At 46.3% G+C, this 18,648-nt stretch overlaps 1 protein-coding gene across 35 annotated transcripts in view; it reads left to right on the forward strand.

Moving 5' to 3' along the window:
- The window catches only part of RERE (arginine-glutamic acid dipeptide repeats), a 468,002-nt gene that overhangs the window by 435,472 nt on the left and 13,882 nt on the right, over window positions 1-18,648 (forward strand). The window lies entirely within an intron of this gene.

An 18,648-nucleotide genomic window follows, 5' to 3' on the forward strand; every position in this document is an offset into this window, starting at 1 on the left:
ATATAACCGCTCATCTTTGCTGTTGCCGTAAGCAGATCTCACTCACCTCTTTATTTGCTGCTCTGTGAGAGCAGCACTGTTTAAATGATTGCTTGAGTTCCCAGGAGAGGATCCCTGCTCTTCTTATTTACGCCCCTTTAAGATGTAGGTGTTTTAGTACCTCATTGCATCCAGAGAAGCACGTTCATTTTCTGAGCACATCAGCACATCTCTTTACCCCTATAGAGGGGACACATTACACAATTGACATTGTATCCCGCAAGAAAAAACTAGAGCAGCAGAAAGAGGATGCGCATGACTCAGGGAGAGATGCACCTCTGTGCATCCCAGCTTACACATTCCCGATCACACAGCCTAGAGGGACAGAGGGACAGCCACGAGGTGGAATAAACAGTAGAACCCCGACCTGAGGAGGCAGTAGACCCAAGGAGGCTTTGGGGTGATGCGGTTGATTGTACAACCTGTTCCCTATGCTCAGCATCAGAAACACAGATTCTTTCTAGCTTAATTCCTAAAGAGTCTTTAGACCTTCTTTCTGCTAAGAGAGTTTGTCATCTGTACCACCAGTTTTCATTCTGCCTTCTTTCTGCTAAGAGAGTTTGTCATCTGTACCACCAGTTTTCATTCTGCCTTCTTTCTGCTAAGAGAGTTTGTAATCTGTACCACCAGTTTTCATTCTGCCTTCTTTCTGCTAAGAGAGTTTGTAATCTGTACCACCAGTTTTCATTCTGCCTTCTTTCTGCTAAGAGAGTTTGTCATCTGTACCACCAGTTTTCATTCCGGGGTTTGTGACACTAATGAGTCCCACGTTACCACAAGTAAATTTTTTTGAAATTCGGCAATAGAATTCGTTATAGTAGGCATACATTTTTTATTTTATTTATTTATTTTTTGAGATGGAGTCTCACTTTGTCACCCAGGCTGAAGTGCAGTGGCGCAATCTCAGCTCACTGTAACCTCCACCTCCCAGGCTCAAGCGATTCTCCTGCCTCAGCCTCCTGAATAGCTGGGATTACAGGTGCGTGCCACCACACCCGGCTAGTTTTTGTATTTTTAATAGAGACAAAGTTTCACCATGTTGGTCAGGCTGGTCTCAAACTCCTGACCTTGTGATCCACCCACTTCAGCCTCCCAAAGTGCTAGGATTACAGGCGTGAGCCACTACACCTGGCCGTTGGGCATAAATTTTAACATAAGTGTATGTTCTTCGACACGTTTAAGAGTGGAGTGATGGTGTCATAAAATTAAACAACGGGACATCGTAAGTCCCTTAAGCTGGACCTTTCCAATCTGTGCATCAAAGCTACAGACGGCTCACAAACCCTGTAGTACGTAGCCTGATATAGATTGGCAGGTGCATTCTCTTGGTTTAGTTTTTATTCCTGCTGAAATGTTTATGATCTTGTGTGTCCTCATTCTGTTGCCGGTTATGTAAGAATAGAAGCTGGAGCTGGGCTTCTTAGGTTGCATCAGTGGGCTGTGGGGCTGGTTCCAGTTGGGATCTTCAGACAGAATACTCTTCTCCTTGCCCAGTGCTTATCTTTCAGATTGTGAACTGGGCCCAGATACCGTTATCATTCACCATCTCTAACATTCCCTTATTCTTTGACTACATAAGGCGCTGTAGTTTTAGGGGAAATATGATAGAGGAAGGACGTTGGTTGTATTAACCATTCTTTGAAAGGTTTTTTTTTTTTAATTCAGTCAATTAAAATAGTCCTTTAAGGTGTACTTAGTTGTGAGTTTGTAGTCCTTTTCCCAGATAGAAAAGGATGTTTAAGAAAAAATCCTGTCACTTACTGAGCATGTGTGCCAGGTCCTTTTTGGCACTTTCATCCTCACCACAACCCTGTAAAGGAGGGAGCTTGTGGCGACGCAGCCCAGGTTTCTAGATAAGGAGAGTCTCAAGGAGGTTCCTTAACCTTCCTGTGGTTGTTTTTCTCCACTTTTAAAATGAGGAAACAGAGGCCAAGAGAGGTTAGGGAATTTGCTCAAGGTCGTGCAGCCAGTGGCAGCCGTTCTCACTCAGTGTTCCGAGAGTTAAGCCTCAGAAGCCAGGCATCCATTGTATGTAATGTAGTTAACATCTTTCCTGTGCATCTAGAAAGGTACTTGTTATGTTCCATTCGTAGGAGAATTGAGAAAATATTAATAGTCGCTTCGTTTTAAGAACTCCAGTTGAAAAAGGCTAGACAGTCGATGCTTGTTCATTGTTTTTCCCCATTCTTCCCCAACATGCGTGTGCACACGCACACACACACGTGTGCGCGCGGCTGAGCCAAGGCCTAAGCTGAGAATTGAGTTTCCTCATCCATGTGGAGGCAGCTGTGAATGCCACCTGGTTCTGAAGAAATTGGGATACTTGTGAGCACAAAGGTGGACCTGAGATCACTGGAGCCAAGCTGGTGGAAGCACTGACCACTGAGTTGGGCAGAGAGCTGTCATTACTGGTGCTTCAGGCCACAGCCCAGTAGGCTGTCCTTGTTCTGTTTTTTGTTTCCTTTCCTTTTTCCTTTTTCATTTTTCCTTTTCCTTTTTCCTTTTTCCTTTCCTTTCCTTTCCGTCTTGTCTTGTCTTTCTTGTCTTTTTTTTGAGATGGAGTCTCTGTCACCAGGCTGGAGTAGTGCAGTGTCACGATCTCGGCTCACTGCAACCTCTGCCTTCCGGGTTCAAGCGATTCTCCTGCCTCAGCCTCCCAAGTAACTGGGACTACAGGCCTGTGCCACCACGCCCAGCTAATTTTTATATTTTTAGTAGAGACGGGGTTTCACTATGTTGGCCAGGCTGGTCTCGATCTCTTGACCTTGTGATCCACCTCCCTCAGCCTCCCAAAGTGCTGGGATTACAGGCATGAACCACCACACCTGGCCCATTCTGTTTTCTTAAGAGCTTAGCAGGATGGCTAGCTTGTAGGCATAATCCCAGAGCCTCTTGCTATCTGCCTGTGGGAAGCCTGTGTGTGCTCCAGCACACTGAAGGAATTTGGTGCTCACTTTCTCCTGCTTTTGAGCTTTGGTCGTGTGTTATTACTAATCCTTAGAGGAAGATTTTGACTATAACCACCTTCCTGAGTGCTCTTAAGGCAGGTTCAGAGGATTCTCACAGCATGAAATGAGAAAACACTCAGCCTCAGAAAAATGGAAGTTGTTCTTTTAGTGCCAAAGTGTCATCGGACCAGAGTGCAGCTTGGTTAATTCAGGTTAAGACTTAGCCCCTGGAACAGTGTCGAGCCAAGGCTTGTGTGGTTCATCGTAGGTTTGTAAAACAAAAAATACATGTGTTTGGTAAATTCCAAGTGCACGTTAGTGCATACGCGTATGTGCAGGAACACTACCCGTAAGACTCTTGTTCTCATTTCACACTTGCGCATCCCCGGAGCTGGGGAAATCATTTTCAATTTTGAGAGTAACCTTAACTAATTAGATGGAGCAAGGGACTCTTTGTTTTGTTTTTTATAATGTACAGATAAATTAAGGGAAATAATAATTATCTTGAAGAATTTTGATTCTCATAACTAATTTTCCATCTATGTATATTTAGCTCAATTTTGAAATGGTTCACTGAAAGATTTCCAAATTTCTTATCACTGAAACTGAAGTTATTTCACTTTTATGACTGTTAGTGACTTCTCTGTTTTATGTATTTCTGGTGCAGTATAATTCTCATACGTCTGTGTGTCTGTGATAGATCTCAGTTCAAATTAACATTTCCTGAGCACCCATCTTGTGCCAGGCACTCTCCTAATGATTGCTCAGGTTACAAGGTTTAGAGTGGCCACATCCCCTATTCACTTGCAGTTTAGAGTCCAGTTGGAGGAAAGGGAGGAGGGGAATCAAGTTAGAGACAGAACTTGATATCCTGCAGGACTCAGTGATGTATGAGCCACAGAAAGGTCACAGCTGAGTGAGAGAGTTGGTAATCATGGAAACAGGCGCATCAGAAACTCGCTTCCTATGGGTCAGTAAAGAGTGTGTATGAGGCGGTGTGGATGACAGCAGATAGAGCTGGCAGGGTGGGCCAGCAGCAACCAGGAGAACGGCATTCCAGGCGTCTGCACCCAAGGAGAGCCTGGGGTCAGAGGCAGGACATGTGGGAAAAACCATTGGTCCCTTTTACCCAGGGAAGGACTCAAGAAGCCAAATGTGGTAGGAGATGGAGGCTCCAAAGCCCTGGCAGACATTACAGCAGCACTGAGCACTTTCAGGACCAGGACCCCAAGGTCTAGCTCTGGAACACCCCTCTCTGCCCTGACTTTGGTTCCTCCATCAGCAGAGGGTCTCCTGGGCCACGGGCTCAAGTCTGAAGTCACCTTAAAGAGAAATCTCTACCTTTCTGTTCTCCTTCATTGCTGAGGGTTTTGACTCGTGTTGAAAGGTTTCTGAAGCTTTCTGCAGCTGGAAAGTCAAGAGCTTTTTTAAAAGCTTGAGTTTCCAACTGCAGAAAGCTTCAGAAACCTTTCAACACACGTGTGCAGCTGGAAACACAAGCTTTGAAAAAAACCTCTTGATGGGCCAGGCTTGATGGCTTACGCCTGTAATCCCAGCACTTTAGGAGGCCAAGGTAGGCGGATCATGAGACCAGGAGTTTGAGACTAGCCTGGCCAACATGGTAAAACCCCATCTCTACTAAAAATACAAGAATTAGCCAGATGCAGTGGCACGTGCCTATAGTTCCAGCTACTCGGAAGGTTGAGGCAGGAGAATCGCTTAAACCCAGGAAGTGGAGGTTGCAGTGAGCTGAGACCATGTCACTGCACTCCAGCCTGAGCGACAGAGCAAAACTGTTTTAAAAAAGAAAAAAAAAAAGACCAGGCGCGGTGGCTCACGCCTGTAATCCCAGCACTTTGGGAGGCCGAGGCGGGAGGATCACGAGGTCAGGAAATCGAGACCATCCTGGCTAACATTGTGAAACCCAGTCTCTACTAAAAATACAAAAAAATTAGCCGGGCGAGGTGGCAGGCACCTGTAGTCCCAGCTACTTGGGAGGCTGAGGCAGGAGAATGGTGTGAACCTGGGAGGCGGAGCTTGCAGTGAGCCGAGATCCGGCCACTGCACTCCAGCCTGGGCGACAGAGCGAGACTCCATCTCAAAAAAAAAAAAAAAAAGAAAAAAAAAAAAAGCTCTGACTTAATGGAAAGCTTGTTGACTTTTGGGAGTTGTGTCTGGGATCTAGGCTTGAGCAGTGAGGACGCAGAGCTCATCGTCAGCACGGCTTGCTCTGAGGCTCTGTTAGATGTTCTGATGCCAAGAGAGGCCTTTTGCAGTGTGGGCATGAAGGAAAAAGTTACTTCCCAAGAGAGGGCCAAGGGCGCCTTTGCATCACAAACCAATCCCAGCATAAATGTGTGTGGGTGGGAGGGTTGGGGTTATAGTGTGTCCTAGGAGCACAGTGACATACCTCCTCCTGCCACACGCCATGTCAGCCATGAGGTGGGCGTTGGAATGGGGTGACTGAGGTCACCCATCGTGACAACAGTGGTGATTTGTCTCCAGAACAGGAGCTGCCACGATTTGATGCAGGCTAAGGTGTGCTGTGGTGAGTTTGTGGCATACGTGCTGCGTTAGGTGAAGTGATCCCACCCAGCCCGAGAGGCTTCCCTGCTACACATTGTGTTCCAGAGGTCTAGGTCCGACTGGCATTCAGGTTCTGTGTTAAATGGAAAAGGAAGCTCCTGGCTCTCCTCTGGGGAGTTAGCTCCATCATTTTTCCAAATTCCCTTTGGGGTAGGGAGCAGCTTCCTAGTCTCTAGACAGCGACCCCCTTGTGCCCCCTATGGGCCCCACATGCATAGCAGCCTGCATGGGGTGGCGCTGCCAGTCCCACACTTCCTGGGCCTCTTGAGGGAGAGCCAGCTGTCCTCTGTAAAGAACCTTTGAGGAAACTTAGATACGTACCAGGAGAGAATCCTCGGAGCCCGTATGTCACAGTCACAGATTCAGAGACCTTGGCTGTTTCCATAAATTACACCCCAATTCCTGGTGGTTCCCGTCATGTGTGTTTTCTCAGCTGCGGTGTGCCTGTTGATGTGAGGAACCCAGAGCAGTCTCTTGGAAACCCCTGGAACCACAGAGTTGTGGTGGTCAGAGAGCCTCACACATTTGCCTGTGAGACTCTGGAGGGTTCTTCCTTTGTGTTCTGTTGGCAACAGTTTTCCTTCCCATCTTGTGGTTCTCTTGCTTCCTCCGTGTCCCTTCATGTGAGCCAGCCATCTTAGATCCACAGCATCTGAGAGCTGTTCTGGAGTTGGGCTGGTTCTCCTGGGTCAGAATGCAGCCGTTGTGAGGGAACTGTGTGGCATTTGCCCTTTAGAGCTGCTAGGATAAGCTGTGAGGTTTGGCCCCACTTAAAGTAGAAAATTATGTGGCTATTTTCCACGTTGCTCTACCCTTTGGCACCTGTTCTTCTCCCCCAGCAGACTGCATCTTCACTGCTGGCAGATAGCTTCATGAGCCCCGTCTCACAGCCCAGGGCTTAGAGGTTCATTCTGCAGGCCTCACTTCCTCTGCTGGTTCCTCTCCTTTCCTTGAGGCTCACCATGAAGCCCTGTCCTTAGGCTTTTGTATTAGTCTGCTGTGGTTGCCATAACAGAATACATAGACCGAGTGGCTTTAGCAACAGAACTTATTTTCTTACAGTTCTGGAAGTTGGAAGTCCAAGACCAAAGTTCAGTAGGGTTGGTTCTCCTGAGGCCTCTCTCCTTGGCTGTAGACGCCATCTTGTCCCTGTGTCTTCCTGTGGTCTTCCTTCTGTGGGTGTCTGTGTCCTCATCTCTTCTTATAAGGAAACCGGTCATATTGGATTAGGGCTCACTCCATCTCATTTTAACATAATCACCTCTTGGAAGAGCCTATCTCCAAATAAAGTCACATTGAGAGGCGCTGGGGGTTAGAACTTCAACACAGGAATTTGAGGGAGGACACAGTTCAGCCAATGCAGTTGCATAAAGATAGCTGCAGTCTCTCACCTTCCTTTCTGTAGCTTCTTTGCTGGAAGGCTCTGTGAAAGAATGGCTCTGGCCGCACGTTTGAGACAAGAGCACAAAGAAGCAGAGGCCTGGTTTGCGGGCTTGCCTGAATTTTTCTAAGATACTTGCTTTAGGTTAAGTCCAACATTCAGGTGAAAGATGAGACAGTTCACATCTTGAAGAGGGTACGGTACTGTAATTGTGTTTTTGTGCTTTGAAGTGTAATTTTTGTTTCTGCTCCTTTTATTAAAGGTAATACAGTGACAAAATTAAGTACCCTTTCTTTTCCTTTCTTTGTATTGAGGAATTTTAAAATTCAACTTGCAGAAATGGATTATACATGATAATCTGCTGTGCATCCATAAAATTCATAAAATATAAGAAGCAGTGTTGTTAGAGTAGCTGTTCTCATTTCCTGGCAGTCATTACATGCTTCTAATACAAAAACATTTTTCTCCTAAGTATCTTTTCTGAGCTCAAAAATGGATTTCCCTCCAGCCCCTGTCATTCAGTTATCACCTCGGGAAATGCACAGATATAACTGATGATCCCTTTCAAATGTCCTGCGGCAGGCCTCGCTCTCTCCTTCATCGTTCGTCCCGCTCCCGTCATTAAATGTTACATTGCTGATGTATATTTTATAGGGTGACCCTGACGGATGTCACTTTGATGCTGTGCAGGGATAATAAGATTGCACATATAATGAAAGGCCAATAAATAGAAAAATGTTGACGAGATAGAGAATGGTAGTTTTAACAGTTTTATGGCTTTCGTTTTTTCTTTCGTCTCCCCCTTTGCTGGTAGAATTGTGATTTTGTTACAGGAACTAGAAAACATCAAGAAAGGTGAGGTAGCGATAGAACCAACGGCAGTGAAATCCCGCTTGCCCTGTTTCTGAACTCTAATAAAATGAATTCAGGAAATAATGAAGTGTTCAGCTTGTGGGAAAGAAAAGTGATGTCAACAAATGAATTCTTGGGGTTTGGGAGGCTCTACTGAGGAAACAAGATATTTCTGGTATTAGCATTATTACACTTAAAATATTTACAGCCTGTATTTAAACAAACAGTTCAGTAAAACAAGAAATAAACCTCCAAGAAGTTTAGAAATAAAAACCTCCAAGGGGGCCGTCGTGTGTGGGTTCCATGTAAGTGAAATCGTGTCAGAACTGCCCAGGGCTTCCAGGCCAGAAACCGGGGTGATTCCCCACCTGTGGTGGGAGTCTTTCAGCTCAGCCTGGGCTTTAGACTGTTTTGCAGTGGTCTCAATCTTTGCCTTCAAATGAGTGGTTTCTAAATCTGTTATTTATTTTTAAATTATTTTAATTACTATTATTTTTTAGTTAAGTTGGAAGTTAGGAAGCCACTGTCAGCCCTTCCTCACTCAGCAGCTTTATTTACAAACAAGCAAGCAAACGAATAGTTATCTATTGCTTGATCAATGAATATAATTTTTTTAAATAGATCTACTTGCAGTGGGTAGCAATAAGGTCATAGAGGTTCAGCAGACCCACCCTGGGATCCCGCCAACACCTGTATGGTTTTGAGCCACAGTTCGGAGCCACGGATTTAAATACATACTTCTAGCTGGAAGCAGTTTGGAAAGATGCTTTGTATAGTAGGTGTATGCAAACATCTTTTTTGGGGCAGAGCCCGTATCTCTTTAGGGACTCTGCCTTGTCTACACTCAGGCATCACTGCTTTTGGATCAAGAGGCAGGTGAAGGCCACTTATTGGCACATTTCTGGGACATATGTCACCTAGAGCCAAAAGTAGGCCAGAGGGCTTCTCCTATATCACAAGCTGGTGGGTGGTGTGAGGTATGGTAAGTAGGTAGTGAGGTGGGGAGAGTTCATGGTTGTAGGCTCCCAGTGTCTATCTCATGTCATCATAGAGGTTGTTCTTGGTACAGGAAGCAGAAAGTGTTTCTATAGACATGTACATAATTCTAAATCTTCACTTACGGCTACCAAATGTGCTTCTGATTTGGGTGCGCCTGAAGTTGCTTCAAGCAGGTGCAGTTCTGTAGTCCATGGGTGCTGGGGTGGGGGCTCTACCCTGAGCTGGGAAGGCTGGCATCCTGTTGTTATCAGGATGCACAGGGATCTTTTGTGTTCTTCAGCCATAACTGCTGAAAGTCCAGGTATGAGGGTTAAGATGCTATTGCATTGAACTCCAGAGATTCCAGAGATCAAAGATAACCCAAATTTGCGCCCCTCGCTTAAAAAAATCTAGATGGCTATTTCCTGTTAGTGCATTAAACCATGACTGTCAGACTTTTTAGAGCAGCAGCACAGCAGAGTCTAAGGTTAAGGGCCTTTAGACTTCATTGAAACTGAACTTGGCCACATGGCTTCATGTCACTGTGCCTCGGTTGCCTCATTTGTAAAGCAGGGAAAATGAAAGTGTATCTATTTGGGTGTCTATGAAGATAAAATATAAATAAAGATGAAGATAAAGTATATATAAAAGATAAAATGTATTAAGATATAAAAAGATATGGCTAGCTTAGTTATCATTGTAGATTTCATAGCCAAGTAAAAGGTTGTTTGCTTGTTTGTTTGTAAATAAAGCTGCTGAGTGAGGAAGCATTTTCAGGGGCTTCCGAAGCCACCAGTCCATGATACTCACCTTCAGAGCAGCCACTTCCAAACGTCAGCACATGGATTGCGTTTTCACTGGCCCATGAGAAATAAATGTAGCCATTTTTCGTAACAGTAAATGTAATCAAAGAACTTTTTTTGTTTACCTTTTTGGAGATAAAATGTCATTTACAAAATAATGATGAGATCAGGAGGCAGTTACTTCTAATGACCTTACTTGGCAAAATAAGAAAGTGATAATTCGGTATCCATTTCTTAAAAGTTTTATCCTTTTAATTTCAGGTGAATTTTAATTCTCCGGAAATAATCATTTCATCAGATGTTTACTGAATACCTATTCAAGATGTTGTCCTAGACCTATGGGGTACTCCCAGATGAGATGAGCACGTACTTCGGCAAGTTGGGTGGGCCCATGTGTGGTTACAACTCAGGGAAGCCTGTACGTGCCAGCACAGAGGCGGGAATGAAAAGGTATAGGGGTGAAAACAGTATGGTGCCGCCCAGTAGTGGGGGAGTGGAGTGAAGGGAAGGCTTCATGGAGAAAAAGGCAGCAAATGTGATGAATTGAGTTCTGAGTGATGAGGAGGACTAGGGCCTGGACATGGAGGAGGTGGGGGTGTACGGGGCTCGGGGGCTCACCCCGCAGGCAGGAGAACACTGAGGAACAGAAAACTGGCCATTGTGTTTGACATAAGCCAAAGGCCGTGAGGCAGGGGAATATGGTAGAAGGGTCTTCCAGCAACACAGAGAAAGGCTCAGAAGAAGTGGTCAAGCAGCTGGGTCTTTGTTCCTTAGGCCCTGAGGAACCTTTGCCAGTTTGGAGAAGAAGTGGCAAGGCACTAGCGGGGCTTTGCGAAGACTCAGTAGTCTGCGTGCAGCAGGAGAGGGCCGGCCCAGGAAAAGCTGTGGCAGGACCTTAGGTCCAGACGTCTGAGTGGAGGTGGGGCCAGGGTGGGATCAGCAAGTGACTGAGCTCATCAACCAGAACAACACAGAGCTTAGGAAATCTCATTACAGTGTTCAGTGTTGGCAGAAATATTGAGCTCTTTCAGTTCCTTTGCACTGTACAAATGTAGTGGTAATAATTGTTTTTTTAAAAAAAAAAATTTAACTGATTTTTTTTTTAATGTTATGAAAAAGTGCCTGGGTAAGGAACCATCTCTGTGAGTGTCTTAGACTGGCCCCACCTGTTTACAAGTTAAACCCACAAGACCTTCACGTACTTCCCTCCCTTCCCTTTGCCTTTCCCCAGAAGAGGATCTGGAGGTGGCACCGAGGGAGTGCCTTGCCTGGAGGCAGCTGCCTCCTCACTGTGGGCTTCCTCGTGGGTGGTGGTTTAGATCAGAGCCCTTCAGCCTCTTGAACGTAGGAGGCTGAGATTTCAGAATGCCACTTCTCTGCATGTGCCTTCAAGCAGATCATCATTTTCCCTGCTGCACTCGGAGACCACAGAGGTGATATTTAACGATTAGCAGCAGAGTCCGCTGACAGTGCCAGGCTCCTTTAGGGATTAGAGGATTCGGTTGGTTAACAAAAGAAGGAGCCCAGGAGAACAGTGCTTTAATTACCAGAGTTGTTACTGGAAGACAACCAGTTGCCTGCTGGAAAAAGATCTGTAGAAGGTGGCTGCTCCTGAATATCGCTGTTGGTTCTGCCCAGTGCCCGGCTTCTCACCTCAGATGTTCTGAACAGTTGTCAGATCCAGCCCTTGAATCGTTAGGGAGGGAAAGGAAAGAATGACTCGCTTAGGATTCCATGCCAGGAAATTTTCCAGCTCCGCTCAGCAGCAGCGTTGGAGCACTCCCGTTAGAGCAGCTCTTCAGGGGACAGCGTTGCATGCCGACTCCCTGGGACCGGCTCTCAGGGCCAGAGCTCTTTCCTCATGGCCTGGGTCACTCTCTGGACCCGGATTTAGGAAGCAGCTCTGCACCGTGTTTCTTTCTCCCTCTCTGCCCCTACATAATTTGAGGCCTTGTTTTTTTATTATCTGTTGCTTGCTGGGATTTCTCCCTGAAAAAACATATCTTAATAAAAAGTTTTAGATCTCTCCACTTCATCCAGTAAGGAAGGGGTGGATTTCTTCATGCCTTTTGCATGAACCACCAAAGAAGGAGCCAGATGATAACTGTGGGGCATTTTTTCAAACAGAAGTTTTAGCAGGGGAACAACATTCTGATTCTGATTGCACATTAGCATAGAGAGTTAAGGCATTGTATAGAGATTATTTAGCTGCTCCTTCTGTATTCATGTTAAAATATTTGTTTAGCCATAGGAACAGATAATCATGTGTCTTAAATAATTAAAATGATTTCTTCTAAATGCTTACTTTTTAAAACTCTGAGATGGGATCAGTTGTATACAAGGATATGCACTCAGCAGCCCTGACCCTGGTGGCTCCTGTCCCATCACATAACTACAGTCTGCTCAGCTGATAGTGGCAGGTGGGCTTCGAGGACCTGTGAAATAGCTTCAGAAGGAAACTGTGTTTATAACCCTGTTATCCATGAGAAGCTTCCAGGCCTACCTCCTGATCCCCCATCTCTCAGACTGCCCCCTCCTTGTTAGTGGACGATGCGTGGCCCAGAAAGGGTGCCCATTGGAAACTTTGGTGGTGAAAAAGAAAGGAGCTGCAGCTGACCCTCACTAGTGGCACAAGGCCGGAGCCTGGGCACATGCGACGCTGCAGGGATCTGGTTTAGATACGTGCCTGCCTACATCTCCCCTCTGTCTGTGTGGACAAGGAGGCAGGAAACTGGTGTTCCAGGGCCTTCCTTAACATAGCTGTAAGGCCAGCAGTCCTCATCATTCTTTGCTGTTGGTCGTAAAACCGTGTTGTGACAATGGAAGATTCTCACTGCTCACCATGCACTGAATTGAAAGGGAGTGTGTATATGGTTATTTACAAAGGACTGAGTCCTTTGGCTTAATTTAAAACACACACACACACACACACACACACGCACACAAGACCTGATGGTAGGTGGCAGGCTGCAGACACCCTGGATGCCATGTGTGGGGGTCCCCAGACCTCATCTTCTGTTGCAGTCCCTCCTCTTCCTCAGGGGGTGTCCAGACTTCTTGGGTGATGTGGTAATAATGATATAATTACCAAAAACAATGGGACTCAATCTTGGGTGTACCCTTATGCTCCTAATATGAGACAGCAGAAACCATTGATTTAACCTTCTCCTCCCTCCATGTCAGCCTCTCAGAGGATCTTGTCTGAGGAGTTTGTGCTGGGCTCAGGCAGAAGGGAAGCTGGGCCCCGTACTGGAAACAGGCATGCTTGCTACGAATGAGCCTTTTATATTCAAAATGCTTGCAGTGCCTTCCTCTTCAATAATCTGTTCTACTTTTGCACTCCCCCATGCCCCTAAAGAGAGAAAACATGTAGTTTATCTTACTTTAAAAAAAAGAAAGAATTCTTATTTTTTAATTGGGCAGGACAGGTTACAGGTTCTCTTCCCATAGCATTCCAGTGCCTGCGGGAAATTAAATAGCATTTGTGTTGGTGGATAGTGTTTCACTTTAGCACATGCGTGCAGCTAAATTGACCTGTTGGAAAGCCTGGAAGGAGACCCTGCTCACATCTGTGCACACACGCACATAGACAGGGGCACCCACTTGGCCCCTGCATCGGGTCACCTATCACTTACCCACGGTAAAGCAGAACTGGGCCTGGCCAGAACGGCAGAACCAGTATTAATACCTGAAATGGGTACAGCCAGCCTCTAGGAGGTAGGCAGCCCCAGCCCCTGTTGCTCCAGGCAGCAGAGGGAGCTCTTAAAGACCTGCGCTGATGTCTTATGTTGTATGTGTGAACTTGATAGACTTGGCATCCTAACCCTGGAGGGGCAGAAGTAAAGTGGTGGCTAAGGAGGAGAAAGTGGTCTGAGCCCAGCAGGCCCCTGGATGGCAGGAGCCGCTACCATTGAGCTGTCCCCCACTAGGCCCAGAGTCAGCTGACTCTGCGTCCTTAGCTTTTTCTTTCTCTCCTGAGGCCCCTCACCCAGATTGCCTGGTGCCAGGCAGCTTACTACTTCTCCCCTCTCTCTTCTTCCATGTGTGGCATTCCCTTCCCCTTGTTTTTCTTTTTATGGGAAATTAGAGGAACCTAATGGTGCTTATTTTCTTAATTCTGTTTTAGTATATACCCTGGAAAGACAGCTCTGCTAGGAAGAGACTCCTAAGTCCAGGAGCCAAGCCCCTGTCATTGCCAGTGGCTTTTTGCATATGACCTGTGGGAAAAATTTAGCCCCCACCGCCAATAGAAAAAGGAAAGGAGAGAGAATCTGCTAAATATAGCCCAGTGGATTTGAGCACTTCTCTTGGCAAGAGCTGCAGCCAGTGACACTGTCAGTTGGAGATGACTTCGCCCCCTTCCTTTCCCATTTCTGCCCAGGCACTAAACCAGTTGAGTTCCTCATGCTGTGTGCAATTATAGCACTGAGACATAAGATATGTTGACTGTGAGACCTTGTTGTGAGATGAGGTGAGAGCATCGGGAGCAAAATGATCATTATAGGCCATTCATGTCGACAACATTTATACCTCTGTGTTTGCTTGCAAGCAAAATCAGGAGCTAATTTGCAAGGCTGCCTTTGTGGAGCTGCCTTTTGATTAATGATTGCCTGTGTTAATGTTTCAGTAAGCTATTGATTTCTGCAACAGCTTTTGTTCCCTGAATTTATGTGCAGCAGGTCTCTGCAGCACACACTATGCATGTTTGATTAAAGTTCAATGGACTTCATTCCTGGCGAGGCCTCTAGCTGCTTCATTCCCTATTTGTAGAACCAGAGCTTTCCCCGACATGTTCTTTTGTTTGTGCTCAAGACCTTGCCACCCATGCAGTCACCAATATGCCATTTCCAATCCTAGATTCGCTCCATTCCAGTGTTGAATCCCTTGGTAGACATAACAGTGGTTGAGAGGCAGCTAATAAAACCTGGCCTGGATTTGTTGTTGTTTTTCGTCAGCTTTATTGACGTAAAATTGGTATGCCTGTCATATGTGGTATGAATACCATAAAAATGCACCCACTTTAAGTACACAGTTTCGTGAGATTTGACGGCTGTATACATTTGTGTCAGTGACACCACATTCAACTTATAGAGCATTTTCATCACCCCGGATGCTTGCCTGAGTTCTTTTAGTTTCTTGTCCCCCACCCTCCAGGCTCTCGGCAACCACTAGTTTGGTTTTTGTGATTTCTGGAAAGGAGTCATGCAGCACCCACCGTCCTGTCTGCCTGCTTTCATGCAGCATGGTGTCATTGAGAGTCACCCATGTCATTGCATGTGTCATTGGTCTGTGCCTTTTAATTCCCAAGTCGTAGTCTAGTGAATGTGGGGATACCATTGTTTGTTTATCCATTCTCCTGCTCGTGGGCCTTTAGGTCATTTCCAGTTTGGACTGTTAAAAATAGTTTCTGGCCGGGTACGGTGGCTCACGCCTGTAATCCCAGCACTTTGGGAGGCTGAGGCGGGCGGATCACGAGGTCAGGAGATCAAGACCATCCTGGTGAACATGGTAAAACCCTGTCTCTACTAAAAATACAAAAAAAAATTATCTGGGCGTGGTGGTGGGCGCCTGTAGTCCCAGCTACTCGGGAGGCTGAGACAGGAGAATGGTGTGAACCCGGGGGGGCAGAGCTTGCAGTGAGCAGAGATCGTGCCACTGAACTCCAGCCTGGGCAACAGAGTGAGACTCCATTTCAAAAAAAAAAAAAATAGTTTCTATGAATGGATCCGGAAAAGTCTTTGTGTGAGAATTTTTTTTTTTTTCTTTTGAGTAAATAAGACAAGAATCGCTGGGTTTTTGATAGATACAATTGTTTGAGCATTCTGTATTTCCACCAGCAGTGTATGACAGTTCTGGTCAGTCCGTCACCTTCCTGAATTGTAAGTTTACCGTTCTTACCACCTGTGACTTCACTGCTGTGGAGGACAGTCCTTTTGTCTGGTCATTTTCATCCTTGGCACTCAGATGGTGAAACCTGTTCTGGACTCTGCTACTTCTTTACGGGGTGTTACTTTAGTGTCAACAAAAAGTTGATGTTGATTTCAATGTTAGATTTCTTTCTTTTGTCTTGATTTTTTTCACTTGTTGGCAGAGAACAGTGGTGCCAGGAGCAAAGGTTTGAAAGTTGAGCCTTTTTTCTGTCTAGCATAGGGCAGTTTCTTACCTCACTGAACTCTGACTTCTTGTTTTTAAATCTTATTTTTTTTAAAGAGCTGAGCTCTCGCCCTGTTGCCCAGGCTGGAGTGCAGTGGCACAGTCGTAGCTCACTGCAGGTCAGCCATGAGCTACGTAGCTCAGCCTCCTGGGCTCAAGTGATCCTCCTGCCTCAGCTTCCTCAATAGCTGGTATTATAGGCACACACCACCATGCTGGGCTAGTTTTTTAAACTTTTTTGTAGAGATTGTTGCCCAGGCTCATCTTGAACTCCTGGCCTCAAGCAATCCTCCTGCCTTGGTCTCCCAAGTAGCTGGGACTGCCGGTGCACACCACCATGCCCAGCTAATTTTTTTTTTTTTTTTTGAGGTTGGGGACTAAGTCTCACTATGTTGCCCAGGCTGGTCTTGAACTCCTGGCCTCAAGTGATTCTCCTGCCTCAGCCTCCCAAAGTACTGGTATTACAGGCGTAAACTGCTGTGCCTGGCTTCTTCCCTTAACCTGGGATCTGCAGGTTACTATCTTTTAAAGCCATTTCAAAACATACGTATTTGATAAATAGGAATAATTGATTATAACTGTGTGTAGCAATATTGCATTATAGACAAATGCTATTTAGAAAGGTCAGGTTGCTGCTTTCTGACAGCCTTCAGGTAAAACTTGGAGGTATGGCAGAAGCTCAGGTACCACCTTCTTACTTGATTTTTCTCTCCCATTTTTGTTCCCTTTTGTCTCCTATAGCTTTGCATTTCTTCTTACATCCCAAGGTTTTTTTTTTTCTTTTTTCTTTTGAGGCGGAGTCTCCCTCTGTCGCCGAGACTGGAGTGCAGTGGCGTGATCAGCTCACTGCAAGCTCCGCCTCCTGGGTTCACGCCATTCTCTTGTCCCAGCCTCCTGAGTAGCTGGGAATACAGGCGCCTGCCACCACGCCCAGCTAATTTGTTGTATTTTTTTAGTAGAGACGGGGTTTCACCGTGTTAGCCAGGATGGTCTCAATCTCCTGACCTCATGATCCACCCGCCTCAGCCTCCCAAAGTGCTGGGATTACAGGCGTGAGCCACCACGCCCGGCCACATCCCAAGCTTTTATCATTGAGTAGCTCCTAAAATGACTTGAACTGAGGAAGTAGAAGGAACCACTGTGAGTTTTTTCTCATGCTGCTTTCAAGCTCTGGGATGGGCTGTGACTTACCACAGCACCCGTTGCCCTTTTGAGCTCATGAAGCACGACACTTGGACAGAGTATTGGAGTGGGACTGCTCCCTGCCTTGACTTGTCTTCCATATTTTCTCAGAGGAAAACCAGACACAGGTCAGCGTTTATGTCAGCAGTGATAATCCCCTAGCAGGATTTATGAATCTTCCCTCTAGCCAACACCTAGGAGCAGTATAGATAAATGCATTTCCAAGTCTGGAAAGTGGGAAGTGAAAAGAGCCAGGATGTTCACAGATGATGACCTTAGGTGCCAGGATGCTCATCCCCACTGGGACAGTTGTAGCCCGCATTCCTAGACTAGCATGGGAGAGAAGCCAGTCAGCAATTCCAACGGCAGTATCTGCATTTCCCCTTATCATTCAGTTCCCATCTCATGGAACCGAGGGGTGGGCGCATACACATACGTGTAGGGACATGAGTGTGCTTGTCCTGAGGTGGCTCCCTGGCCCCGCTGGCCTGGGGTTATGCTTCATCTGCTAGGTACTGGTGATCAGGAGTGATTTGTTAAGCGTTAAGTGCTTGAGGAGGTTGAGACACAGCCAGTGCTCCAGGAGATCCATGTGATGGGTTTTATAGGCCAGTCAGCCCTCCTTCAAGGCATTCCAGCCCTTCCAGCCCTCCTTTAGGGACTACAGCCGTGGTCCCACTTCTTAGAAAAATGCCCAGGCATAAGATGCAGCTGTGGGCAGTCAAGTATTGAATGCACAGGCATCCCCTGCCTTGCGGAAGCCACTCCCCCACCTAAAATCTGCCCACTTCTCTTGTCACTGTGTTCTGAGGCCGTTTCCTCTGGGGGTGTTTTGGGTGAAACCTGGTCTGATTGGGTGAGTTTGTCACGTGGCAGCTACATGTCTTTATTTGGTTTGTCTATTTTAGTCCTTCTAACACTAGTCTTTCCACCACCACCCCCCCCACTTTGCCCTCTCTCTTTCTGGCTCCTCCATTCACAAGACAGTGTTTGATGAGGCAAAGTGGGGGTGCAGGTACCTCCAAGACAACTCCCAGCATCTAGTCGCCAAGCTGATAGACTTTCTGCAGTGTTGATTTAATTAGAGGGGAACCGGGTGCTCTGTGCTGTCTCACCTGACTGATTTTTTTTTTTTTTTTTTTTTTAGTTTTAGTTTTAGGTAAAGAGACTTTATCTTGGTTGTTTAAGAAATCGTCTTGTGTGTGTAGGGTGAGACGGCAGCCTGCAGCGCCCTGAGGGCTGGGGGTGCCCAAAGTGCCCTTTCTTTAAAAAGCTTACATTTGCTATATTTCCAAAAAGATGTCTTGCTTTTGTTTCTGCTGGGCCATGAAAAGGCCTTGGATGTGTGACATTTCACCTTTGCATCAGCACCGCTGTGTCTGTCCTCTTGTAGTCTTTCTTTGTCAACATAGTCTTTCTTTGCCAAGCCCAGTGCTTGCCTCTGGACATCGTGCCGGCATGTCAGATGTGGGCCTTCAGATGGAGCCGGGTGGAGGCTGTGGAGCAGTTTCCTGAGCGCGAGGTCTCTGTTCTTTCCGACCTGCTTGGCCCTGATTCCTCACCACCTGGGCAGTTTGCTTTGGTTGGTTGGTTGTTTCTGGGGGAGTCTTAACTGGCTGGGCATTTCCTTCTCACACCTGTGTGATTTCACTGGCATTATTGTAAAGAAAGCATCACTGTGTTCACACACATGCACAGACTCTCACAGGTACACACAGCTAGAATG

This window comes from Macaca fascicularis, chromosome 1, assembly GCF_037993035.2.
Source record: "Macaca fascicularis isolate 582-1 chromosome 1, T2T-MFA8v1.1".
Taxonomy (NCBI): Eukaryota; Metazoa; Chordata; class Mammalia; order Primates; family Cercopithecidae; genus Macaca; species Macaca fascicularis.